Consider the following 14,186-nt stretch of genomic DNA (forward strand, 5'->3'; position numbering starts at 1 on the left):
CATTGTTCCAAGCATCAGTTTCTTGCTCTTTACGGATATTTCATGCTATTTTTCTCATTTTTTATCCTCATTTCTATTCAGTTGCAGCAATATAGGCAAAAGAAAGATCATAAATCTCCCATGGTTTGTCGAGCACCTTTGAAGATTTTGTTGCTAGAAATTACCTTGAGGAACGCCAAACCCTCCAGAAGAAAGCAGAATCAATCAAAAAAGGAGAAACACCTCAGAATAACTTATCCTGCCTTTCCCAGACGATTGATGATGTACATCTGATTGAGATTCTGAAATCTCATCTTTATTTGAGCAGTGTCACTAAGGATTTTCTCCAGTCGCAGATTTCTGAGATGGTCGATGAACGATAACTTAGTTCTGCTATTGAAATTTTACAGCCCCAAGATCTGGCCAAGGCGCATTACAATTGAACATTATTTTTCCTCCTACAGATGTGAACCTGCCTTTATTTTATTCTCTTTCATTTAACGCTTTTAGATATGCACCTATGTCGTTTGAGAATTTATTGAAAAACATATTTCAAATTTCCTATCTCGGTTGATACCGAAATTTTCAGGCAAGAAAAGCAAGTGAGTTGGCTGGATTCTGTGTTCCTCACAGATAAAAAACTCCAATGTAGGAGACTGAGTTCCCCACAGCCGGGCTGCATTCTGTGCCAGGTGAGACGAACAACTATATTGCACCATGCGTTTATTATTAATAAACAGCATTTCAATAAAGTTAAACATTATTCTTGATTGGCAATTTGAATTTAAAATATGTTCTTGTTGGGTGAGAGCAGGGGACGGTGAAGGAGGCATTGAAATGACGGGGAGCATGCAGCTTATCAGCTTATCAGAGAGCTAATGACGGGGAGCATGCAGCTCGACCATGCCTAGAGGTTGACCCAGCACGGACTGGAGGTGGCCCGGAGGTGGACTGCTTGGCGTTCAATGAGGCCATATCAATTTTGCCGACATCTCTCAAGCATGATGGATCACTTGTATCGAATTGTGAATGAGGATGTATCATTTTTGCAGACTTGTGAATTATATTATGTTCTGTAACTCAATTTTGAGGTCGCGAGGAACATAATGAAATATGTTTTATTGGAAGACAATTTCTTGGTTTATTGGAGAATACGTACTATAAGTAGGCATGACACTGGCCAATTTAGTTCGTAAGAACCTTTTGTTTTACTGTGAAAACATGGGCCACGACGAAGAAGAAGGGCTAACAGGAAGGACGAATAAGTACCGAAATGCATGGATTAATCAACGGCGATTCAGAACGGCGAACATGAACGAGAATTCTTTGGAATTGGATAACAAAGTTCGTATCATCAACCGAGAACTGAATCCTGTTCTACAAATGTTTGTTTAGGGCGAGCGATTAATAAGCTTGAGCGCGTTGTGTTTCGTAGCCGAATTGCAACTTCACCGGCGATGGTCTTCGACAATTGGCAGATATGTAGCTTCCTGAGATCCCTGCATGATTAGTGGAACAAGTTAATTGGTTAACGTTCGGAAAAAAATGATGACACATGTAAACAAAGTTAGACATAAAATTGAAACTGTACCTGGCCTCCAGCTTCCACTTTTGGTTGGGTACATGTCTTCCGATTATGCCCAACTTGGTGGCAGAGGTAGCACGTCATGTGCAGGCCTCTTCTTGACAATCTATGTACCGTGGGTTCTTCTTTCTCAGCGACGTCAATCCTCCTCTTCAGCTTGGGCCTTCCAGGTTGTCTCCTCACAAGAGGAGGGAATACATAGCTCCCATCAACTTCACTCCATAGGTTTTTGCCATTCATTGGCGGGATACCATAAGTGTAAGCTAGTTGGTATACGTCTTTATTGAACCATTCACTGAGAAAAATGATGGGGTCCTCCTTGACCCAATGAATGCAACATATAGCATGGGGGCATGGAATGCCCCTTAACTCCCAATATCCGCAACTACATGTTCTGTGAAGTACATCAACCACAAACCTGCTTCCCAAGTCTGTGACCTCGAATTGATACTTCCCTGCATGCCTAAGAGTGCATCTCCTAGACTTCTTCTTGTTCTCTTCGACAACCTCCCTTATCCGAGGGCATAACGTATCAGTTCTATTTGAAAACAACTCCCTTTTTTTTGCTACCCTCTGCATTACTGCACCTCTGACTTCCTCCAACATGTCGATGATTGGCTTAGACCTGGCCTGCATGATGTAGTTGTTGAAGCACTCGCAAATGTTGTTGTCGATCACCTCACACCTTCTGTCCTCATTAATGTACGCCCTGCAAAACTTCTTTATACCTATATCTTGGAAGTCTTGCACGGCTTGTGGGTTCACACTGCTCATCTCCCTCATCAGCCGTTGGAAATCTTTGTGCGTGGTGGCCTTCGCAGCTTTCCAGAATAAGTTCTTCAAAAATGCCGTGGAATGTCCTTTCTTCTTCCAATTCGCGTAGATATGCCGAGCACAATTCCTATGCTCCGCATTGGGCAATAAGGAGTACACTGCGTTCTCTAGTCCCTGCACAATGTTAGACGGTACGCATCTATTAATGTACTACACGTGTTTGACAGTAAGTGATAAGAGTCCAAAGAAATAAATTAAGTACCTTCTGCTGATCGCTAATAATCGTCCAGCCATTTCCGTCCACCATTCCTAGATCATTCATCAGTAGCTGAATAAACCACGTCCACGAAGATTGATTTTCACCTTCAACTACCGCCCAGGCGATGGGGAACATTTGATTATTCCCGTTCTTGCCGACATCACTCAATAGTTGGCCTTTCAGTTCGGTCTTCAAAAAACATCCGTCCATTCCAATGACTCATCTACAGCCTTCAAGGAACCCTCTTGCTATCGAATCGAAACATATGTAGAGCCTCTTAAACCTAACCAAGGAATCTAGGGTCGCTCTATCGAGAACCAGCTCAAAAGTACCACGCCTATTTACCCTCTTTAACTCGGCAACATATGCGGGAAGCATGTGGTAATGGTCGTCCAATGTTCCTAGAAGCTTCGTGCGCGCCTCGGCTCTGACTCTATAACATGTTTGTTTTGAAACAGTGATTCCGAACAGATCATTTATTTCCCGCATCATATCTGTCACCTTCATATCCAAATTCAGTCGAATTTTCTCCAAGAAGTGTTTCGCAACCCAGTGATAATCAGCTTGGCTATTCCTCGGCGTCCTGCTGCACATATGAGTATCATTAAGCGTTTTCACAACAGACGCCTCTCTCCTAGCATCCAAACTAGCATATATCCTCCGCGGACAATTTCCCTTGCAAACGACCTCCACTTTCTGGTCACCGGACCTCAGAAAAGTGATGTTGAATCCGTTCCAAATAGCGTGGTCCTTCACAGCTGCCCTAAATTGCGACGCCGATTCAAACTTCATGCCCACTTGAAATATAAAACTCTCAGTGGGGCATCTCGGATCATACGTATTGCCCCTGTATCTATACCTTCGATTTTCATCATCGTCATCGGTACCATCAAGGGTTAACATATCATCCTCTGAATCGTCATACTTGCTATGATCTACAAATTCGTCATTCCATTCCTCACTGGAATATTCGTCTGGTGCACTTAAATACACGTCACTTTCCTCAACTTCCTTACAGATATCATATTCTGAGTCATCATCGCTATTATACTCAGAACCGAATACCTTGCACTCGTCATCGGCCCTGTTAAGTGACGGATGGTAAATAGTAATAGAACATGCGTTAACATCATAAATTTTCGTCATGCAGGTTTTATAAAAAGATTATACAACCCACAAACATATTTATAACTCTGCAGAGAGTTCAACGCCAAAAAAAGTACATTACCAATTTTAAAAATAATTTGAATCATCAACGCGAAGAGGGTTAGTATCGCGATGTACAAATATATCTCAAATAACATTCGAAATAATTAAAAATTAAAATTATAAGACGTGCAGGAAAAATAGAGATAATAAAATCTTACATTACTTGAATCCAAGCGTCCACTGGCGAAGAAGAGAAGAACGCCTAAAAGCGCAAAAAATAGATGACTATGATGAGAAGAGGACAACTCTTCATATTTTTCATAACAGAAAGCAAAACAAATTAAAAATAAATTAAATAGGGATCACACTTCTTGTTCTCACCAATAAGTATGAGAAAGAAACACCATATCCTCCGTGATCAATAGAGAAACACCAACATCTTTGTCATGAAAATAATCTTATTCATCCAAGAGATATAAAGAGAGAGAGAGAGAGAATAATGATACACATAATAAGAGAGAATTGCACGAGTGAACTCAAAACATTTATCCCAAGCGAGAGAAAGGAAATGCGGGAGAGATAACTTATACGAATGCAAGAGAGAGAACGACACAAATTTAAAAAATAAACATGGTAAGATGAAAAGAAGAGAGAGAAAGTTAACTTTTACACCGAGTCAAAAAACGCAGCTCACCGTAAACATCATTTATGGCAGAGAGGAACTGAAATTTTGAAATGCCATTGTATGAGATGTTTAAACTGATAGAGAAAGTTACATGACTGGAGTGTGAAAGTTCTACATGAAGGCAAAAATAACAGTCATAAATAATCTTCGATGAAGAGAGAGAGAGAGAGACTAAAATTATCCAAATGTCATTGAACAAGATGTCAAAACTGATTGAGAAATTTACACGACTGTAGTCTGCAAGTTTTACACAAAGACAAAAAACAACAGCCCAAGCGATTCTTCATTTAAGAGAGAGACTGCAATTTCCCAATGTCTTGTTAATCAAAAGAGCAGCTCAAGGAAATCTTCCTTTAAGAGAGAAAGAGATCGTAAAATTTTCAACTGTCACTAAACAAGATGTGAAAAATGAGAGAAAGCTGCAAGAATGGAGTTTGAAAGTTTTACATATAGACAACCAAACAGCCCAAGGTAGTCTTCATTAAAGGGAGAGAGACTGCACAATTTTCCAAATGTTACTGAACAGAATGCTAAAAATTAATAGCAGCCCTGGGTAATCTTTATTTAAGAGAGGGACAGAGAGAAGAACTTTAAAAAGTCATTGAACAAGATCTTAAAATTGACAGAGAAAGTTACATATGGGCTTCAAGAGAAAGAGAGAATATCATCGGTATTTTGAGAAGCAGTAATGCATGTCCATCTGGAGAGAGAGAGAAAGAAACCCACATGTAGCTAAAGAATGCGGTAAACCATGAAATCTAGAGGGAGACACAGAAAGTTACATGAATCGAAGAGAGAGCAATAAAATATGAGCTTCAAGATAAAGATAGAAGATCATCGATATTTTGAGAAGCAGTAATGTATGTCCATCTAGAGAGAGAGAGAAAGCAACCCACACGTAGCTAAAAAAGAAGTAAACCATGAAATCTAGAGAGAGATAGAGAAAGTTACATGAATGGAACAGAGAAACCCTACCTCGTGAAACTCCCGTAGCCAGGAAGAAGCTCGCAACGATTCCCGTAGCCAAGAAGAAGCCCCTTCTCCCTCGCGCCCTTTCTTCCTCCTTCTCCACCGTCTCCTTCTCCTTCGTCGCCTTTCTCAGCTCTCTCCCGGGTGACTCACATTGGCGGGCTAAAATCTTTCTTTCTTCAAATCGCGCTATGACGTGGAATCCACGTGGCTGCCACGGGGATTCCGCCTAGGTGGACTCCGCCGGAACTCCACCTGGCAGCCACGTAGACTCCACGTCACAGGCTGCGGACCAAATGGGACTTCAGGCTGTGTCGCGGCAAAAAAAAAGTAAGGGCTGTAACTCGAATTTTTGAAAAAGTTCGGGCCACACCGTGATATAACCCCTAAAATATATATTTACAGGTGCTTATGCTCCTCCTATGGGCTTATAGCCTTATTTATAGCCTTGGGATTATCTTGAGTTGAAGACATTATTTTAAATGGTTTTGGGTTAAGATCAGTTTGGTTAAAACTATTATATGTGTGATTAATTAGGGCATAACTAGTTTGGCCTAGAGTTTTATAAAATTTTGTGTGTTTTCTTCTCTCTATTTGCACTTCCCAATCATTGTTAGAAATTAAAGTGGTTGAATCACCTTGTGTTAGTTGGGATAAACACCGAGAGTGCACATCGAGATTCAATTAAAGACTAATTAATTTGTCCTAAATATGTTTTAATATTTAGGTGTATGTAAAGAAGAGAGAAGTATATAGAGGGTCCTAAAAGGCTAGACTGAGGTTGGCGTTGTTCCTTCAATCTCAGCACCGGTAATGGAAATATATGTGGCCAACAAGTCAACCGCACGTTCCATATCCCATTACATGTTCACTAATACAATATATTCATTATAGTGCAGTTGTAATGCCTATAATGAAGTCCATGAATGTATGATCGGACTTAATGAATGCATCATATGAGTGAGGCCAAATAATGTTATTCTAGAAAGATACACAAATGTTCAGTCATATAGCCATCAATGTGAAGACACTAAAGATAAATAGGGCTCTTTAGCAAAGAGAGTTCATTGAACAGATCAGTATGAATTTTTGAATGATATTAAACCAAATTGTCAATCAGGTTTATTAATATCATGGTTATATAAGTGGTACTTATACTTGAGATGCTAAAGACGTTTCACAGAAGGGCAGTTGTACTTTCGCTATGACCTATGATTCCTAACAATGAAATTATATGTAGTCTTACTTTGAGTATAGTTAGAAGTTCACGACGACAAATGAGTAGTCAAAATGAGATCATTCACACTTGGTGTAAGAGGAGACAGCTCAAGGAAGATGATGCGATGAAATCATTTACTGAAGTAGTGAAATATCAGAGAAGATTCAATTTTGTGACTATAATAGAAAAGTGGATCAGGGACTATAATGGAAAATTTTTGTGAGTGAGTCGATACACACTCCTTTGTATCTTCTACAACACGACGTGTAGCTTGGCACCCCATAGGTTAGGCTCAACATATCAACTGGGTTAAATCTATCTGTCATTGATAAATATATATATATATATATATCATGACATAGTTAATTAATTTGGAAGGCCAGCAAAGGTTTTCAGGCCATTGGAACCGTTGATTAAACTCTAATGGGTATAGAGGTTCACACGCAAACGATTTGTTGGACATCAAAAGATATTCTTAAAATTGGGGATTTTATGAGAAACACCTACTTAGTATAAATAAGGCAAGGCACTAAATGAAATTTGCCCATGACAAATTTGTTTAAGGCTCTTCCACTCTTCTCCCTTCTCCCCATAGCTCCTCTACATTCTCGATGTGATTAGGACAACATAATGACGATGACAAAGCATGAACGAAGCTTGCTAATGTGAAGAAGAAGAAGCTTGCGAAGGTGTCAAGGATCGTGTGGATACATCTAGAGGATGTACTATAGAGCTCAACATGTTCCACTCGAGGATTTAAGAAATCACATATGTGATCTATGCCCAAGTTATTTGATCATTGATTTTGTTGACGTCCTTATCAACCTTACACTATAAATATTGCATTTGTTTCATTCAGATCAAGGCCTTATAACCCAACAATATATTCCATTATTATATGAAAACAAGTGTGCAATCAAACAAGCAAAATGACTACTATGTCATCAAAAGTCGAAGAACTTTATGAGGCACTTTTATTGTATTAGGGAGATCATTTTTCAATGAGATATTGTAATGGAAAGGGTTTCATCAACTAAAAACACAAGTGTCCCACTAACGAAGCCCCTAACTCATGATGTTTTTTAGCATCACTACAAAACAATGGGATTGTTGAATGAGGGTTAGTAGCTTTAGCCTTAATGGGAAAGTTTTTTAAGTTCATTATGATGGATATTATGTGAATGTCAAGACAATCACACCACCATGTTTTATTTAAGTTTATTGAATTTAATAGTTGCTCATTTTTATCGTCATTTGATGTTTACAATATAGCCCTCGAATGGGTAACATAACTCAATGATAATGAGAAGAATGTGATAAAGAATGGGCAGCATGTATTCTAAATATTCTCATTTATTGGAAACTTAAGATGAACATCGAGTTATCTAGATAGAATACCACTATTTTATCCCACGCATACAATAAAGATGGTGATATTATAGCCATTAGTGGGAAAACACCAAGGACAAACGATATGAATCCCCTAATGCTACTATACCTAGGCATCAATAAGGTAGATCCAAGTCATGGATGTATAAGTGTCATGTTGACACGAGACATTAATGACCAATTATGGATAAATGATTATGTTTAGACTACGTCTTACAAGTCTCTAATCATGGGATTGAAATAAGTCTTAGCTTGTATGTAGTAAGAAATGCATAAAAGTGATTGAGTGCTCAAGATGCAATCATTCTCCCACAATACAAGTGGAAATTTGTTCAAGAAAGACAATGCATTAAAGTCCATGGCCTGGGTAGTAATGATATTACAGAAGGCTTTATCCGTGATCCATATTAAGCATCAGAATTTCCTGAATGATGCAATAGGATTTGACGATTAATCATGTGATAACATGGAAATTGTCGGGTTATGTCTATGAATTTTACATGTTATTATGCATTAAACAATTAAAATGTGTGCTATTAAATTGAAAATGATTAAATATATCTTATGTAATGATATTATAATTTTTCATATTTAACAATATTATTTAAAGGATTTTTTTGATATCATATTCTTGAAGAAATTAATTATCTGATTTGAAGTATATTTTTTTATGAAACTTTTGATTTATATTCATGGACAAATGAATTTTATAAGTCAAACCGTGTATTTATTATATTTTTATGACTTAGTATTTTTATAGTTCTCTTAAAAAAATGTATTTTTATAATGATTTCTTGATGTATTTTTTTTCAATTGAGCTGAAATTTTCATAAATGCTTCATCTTCACCCCTTCTATTAATTCATAACCATTGATTTATAAATAGAGGTGTGGATCTCTGTCAAATTTATCCTTAAACTTGCTTCCTACTCATGTGGAATGATTGAAAGATAGCGAGTTTGTGAGATCCATCAAGCTTGATGTTGGTGTATTGGGTGTGTGGGAAGAGGCATCGAGAAGAGGAGGAGCTTACATGCACTTGTAAATTTTTGGGATACTGGCAAAACATGAGGATCTATGGTTAGTATAAGAGTCTTACATTGTTTTTTCTTGACCTCATCATTAGCTTATATTGATTTTGATGGATATTATGTGATCGTCAAGCCAATCACACTACCATGTTTATTTAAGTTCATTGAATAAAATATTTACGTTCATTATTATTCCGTGTGATATTTATAATGAAGTCCATGAATACTTGCAACAACTTAGTGAATTATGATGAGATCGTAATATATTGACCACTAGTCTTTAAACATGTATTCTAAATATTTCTATCCGATGGATAGTCGAGACGAACATGAATTATCCAGAAAGAATAGCACTAATTGATCCTACTTATATGATATTATAGCTGATCCTATGGCTATTAGTGTGGCGACACAAAGGACATTAGTGGGTGTTCTTTGGAGAAAGAGTTCACGGAATTGATCCGTACGAATCCCCGAATGGTATTATACTTAAACAACAATCAGGTTGATTCAAGTCACGATTGTATAAATGATACACTGACCTAAGACACCATGGACATCTCATGAGTGGACAACTACGTTTTGACTACAAATTATGAGCCTCTAATCATAGAATTCAAACAAGTCATAGATCGGATGTAGTATGAAGAATACAGAGATGATTGAGTGGTCAAGACGGGATCATACACCTTTAGTATAAGAGGAGACTGACTCAAGGAAGATGATGCATAAAAATTCCTGGCCAAGGTAGCGAGGATATTGGAGGAGTTCTCTAATGATCTCCGTTACACATCAGTACTAACGGAATGATGGATTAGGGTTTGACGATAAACCCAACCCCAAGTCGTTCGAGAGTCTCACGCGGATGATGGATTATACGCATAGGGTAACCGATGACGGTAAAGGTTCCATGAGTGCGGTTGACACTACTTTGAGAGCCTCTCCTTTTCTCCATTCTCTTCTCCACTCATCCAAGGGAGAGTGTCTTCATGGTGAGGAGATCTTATCTTCGTGGTGAGGAGATCTTCTAGATTTTCAAGTATTGAAGAAGAATACGTGGAGATCCAAGCGCCGAGCAACTGCATGGATACTTCTAGAGGCTAAACGCGTGAACAGCTTTAGAACGATATCGGAGTAGCAAAGTCAAGGGTGGAATGAGTTCCCCAAAAGGTACATTCAATGTTGATTTTAAAGGTCGATTGTGAATCGATCGACACACTTTAGCATCCATAGAAACATGTTTTCCATGGACGAACCAAGGCACCGAGCCCAATAGATAGTCCATCACATTGTCTATTATTGTGACTGGTCTCAAAATGACGTGACTGGAAATGCAGAAGTCCAAGTGTCATATGTCACTGTCACATCACCATGAAAAATGACGTGATTGGCATTTGACGTTTCGCAACCATGCGTAAGGCCAAGAAAGAAATCAACATTATCAACATTTAGGTGTAATATAATGTGAGGATTCAGATGAATAAGTTAGGTGAATGTTTTTTACAAATAGAATTCGCAAATAAGTTAGGTGATGGTAACCTTGGAAAAGGACAAATGCTTTAGATTTAAAATATCACACTAACCTCATCTTCAAATCCTCAATGGGCTGAGTGGTGCTTTCTCTTCACACTTCTTCATTTGATTTCTGCTCCTTTAATCCATTACTCTCTAAAGTCAAGAACATACACAAAAAAAATTTTGAACGAGAAAATTACTACATTAATCACAATCACGAGCAAAATCCAAGGGTGTCATTTTACATGGATATGGGTCCATTTATGGATCCAAGACAAAACTACATTAAAAAAACTCAGCCAAGCTGCTGGATTGTTAGATATCACACCATGAAAATGCAGAAATACGGGATATTGATTTATTCTCTATCCTCCTCAATCATCATAATCCTCATATTTCTCAAATATTATTTGTCAAAATCTTTGCTAAAGTATATGCTCCAATCAAGTACTGATACGTGCCCTCTACCTCAGCATAAAGCACCAATCATCTGCATCAAATTTTGCCACGTTTACTAAAAAAATAAGCAAATCAACAAGAATTTGCTTCATCAAATTGTGATATGCAATTATTATAATTTAAATATTGAATTTTCTCTATCTGGCACATCTATTAGAGGCACTAAGATTTTATTTCAAAATGATCCCTTTTATGTTTAGCTTAAATATCATGCAGTCATGATCGTTTCAATGGAAATATACATGTAAAATACATGAAATTATTATTTAAAAGGACACATAAATTGTGATTATCAAGATACATACAAGTCCATATAGGTAAAAAGAGGGTTTGCTAACTCCTCTCCATTCCTACATATATGTTCTTACAAAAAATTGCTCTAAAAAAGGGTTACCCATAACTTGACATCTATTCATTAATTTACTTGCTTCACCCCCATTGAGCTTTGAGGCAATTTAAAATAGTGTTGTTCAAGTTGTATGCACGGTAGCTTCTTCACAGCTAATTAATATTATAAACATGATTACAAAATAACAGATTTTTTGTATTATCATATACAGATAACCCTCTACACACCCTACAAAATAAAATTTTAATTTTACCCCAATGATGAAATAGCTCCATTGATTCATTTTCACTTTTTAACATTTATGTATTAACAAAGAAATGAAACTAATTTAATATTCATGTAGTTGTCTAAGAAGGAAAAAATGTAAAGTAACATCCCTAGTTATGTATTTATCATGTTGGTGCTTGATTGAGCAAAAAAATAGACAAGGTGTATAATTAATTAATGGATTGCGTTTGGCCACGATCAACAATCTGAGATGAATTTGAGAAATATAAATAATAAATAAATTAATTAAAAATTAAAAATATGTCAGCAACTAACACCTAATACGGAGTCAGATTTTCTATCCTTTGGTGAACGAGTCATCTGAAATCATAAAAAATCAAACCTCTAAATGTATTCACAGAGTCCTCTGCATGTTAGATCTTGTCCTATTCTACTCGATAGGCTGCACCATATATCTGGAGGGATTATTTTGATGTTGAAGTTTCACTGGGCAGGAAGGGCACCCAAGGAGAGAGCGAGAAAGATGAACAACCAAATGAAAAATCATATGGGTTTTTTGGTTTGGGGCTATATCATTTTACACAACTTTTTTCATAAAACTTAAAAACTCCACTACTTAAAGTATATCCTATGACTTCTCATTATCTTTATGTGTGACCCTCTTAGCCTATGTACCAGTCTAATTGGTGACTCCCTGAGCTCAATAACTGTTTATTTGATAAACAAGTTGATTACATACATCAAAAATATATTATAATTAATCATTAACAACTTAACCCAATCAATATGCCAAGTATCCAATATATGGGTGACAAGATACATTGTTCGCACTAGAAGGTACACAGTATTTTACTAAAGTTTTCATGTGACCTTTATATGGGGAACGATTGACCCAATCAATACTCCTAGCACCACCCGAACCATTGACCACTGGACAGACAATCGACTCTATAGAAACTAGAACATCAAATTACATGCAATCAATTATATACTTGGATACAAGGAAGTTATTTCTCTGTCTTTTCATCAAATAAGCTAAGTTACATGAAGCTCATTTCCTATATCTCTCTTACAAAGTGTTACGTGAAATCCTGTAATCAATGGCCACTTACACCAATGATAAGATATTCATATTTCATGAACATGAAATCAACTATATACTATGATACAATGAAGCTTATTTCTTTGTCTTTTTATAAACTAAGCTAAGTCAGGTGAAGCTCATTACCCCTATCATTCTTACAAAATGTCACAACAAGTTCTGTAATCCATGGCTTCCTACACCATTGATAAGATGTTCATATTTCATGAACATGTAATCAATTATATCCGAGCGTACAAAGAAGCTAATTACCCATATCATTCTTACAAAATGTCACATCAAATTCCATAGTCAATGGCCACTTACACCATCCATAAGATGTTATTACTTCATGAACATGAAATCAAGTATATCCTAGGATACAAGGAAGCTTTCTTTGTCCTTTTATCAAATAAGCTAAGTTCGAGGAAACTTGCCATCCAATTACCCATCTCCTTTGTGGAAAGGAGAAGAGGGATTGATTTGGTTGATTAGAAAGGAAAGGATTCATGCCTATATATATAGCTGGGAGAGAGAGAGGATCGGCGATCTATCCCATGTGGGACTAAGAGTAATAGAGGTAACATTTAGTAGGCTAAGGGGCTAGTGGGCCTAGTAGGCCACGCCACCTACTTACTAACATCTTTATTACAAAATATAACATCAAATCCTGTAATCAATAATCCTGTAATCCTGTAAACACCATTGATAAGATGTTCATACTTACTGAACTATCATAGAGCTTGAAAAAAATGAAGAATTTAGTACACATTATAGAATATAGTCCCGGACGTGGACGATGGACAGGAACCAACATCCGGAGTCGGTGCAGGGACGAAGGACAGGACAAATTTTTCGTCCGACGGTACGAAAACCGTCCTGTCCAGTCCTCCTGGTGCAATTTTCCGTCCCGTTTGGGTAAAAACCGTCCTGTCCCTCTCCTGGTGTCCGGATCCGGATCGTCCCAGACGTGGACGAAGGACGGGACGGGACGAATTTCATCCCGTCCTACGTTCGACATAAGCTCAGGGATGAAGGATGGGACGGTTTTTCGTCCACGGACAAAAATCCGTCCCGTCCAATCATCTCGAGATGATTTTTCATCCCGTCCAGACCTCCCTGGACGAAAAAACACATTTTATATTTTTAATATATTATAATAGGTTATAATATGTTATAAATTGTACTGGCAAGGCCACGTGGCGACATCTCAATCGTCGGATGTTAATCCGGCGGTTTTCCGTCCAGATTAATCCGTCCATCGTCCGAAGACCTCCGGAAGGACGATTTTTTCGTCCCATGGGATGGAAACCGTCCCGTCCGGTGGTCCCCAGACGAATTTTCGTCCCCAAATTTGTCCTTATCCTCGGACGGGACGTTTTTTCGTTCTAGGACGAAAACTCGTCCCGTCCGCGTCCCTGATCTAGGAGGTCCCTGACGAAGAAAAATAAGTTTTATTTTTTAATTAAATTAAAGGTATGTGTAATAGAAAGAACAAGACAACCTTTTAAAGTCC

This window comes from Wolffia australiana, chromosome 1 (genome assembly GCF_029677425.1).
Source record: "Wolffia australiana isolate 7733 chromosome 1, ASM2967742v1".
In the NCBI taxonomy this organism is placed as follows: Eukaryota; Viridiplantae; Streptophyta; class Magnoliopsida; order Alismatales; family Araceae; genus Wolffia; species Wolffia australiana.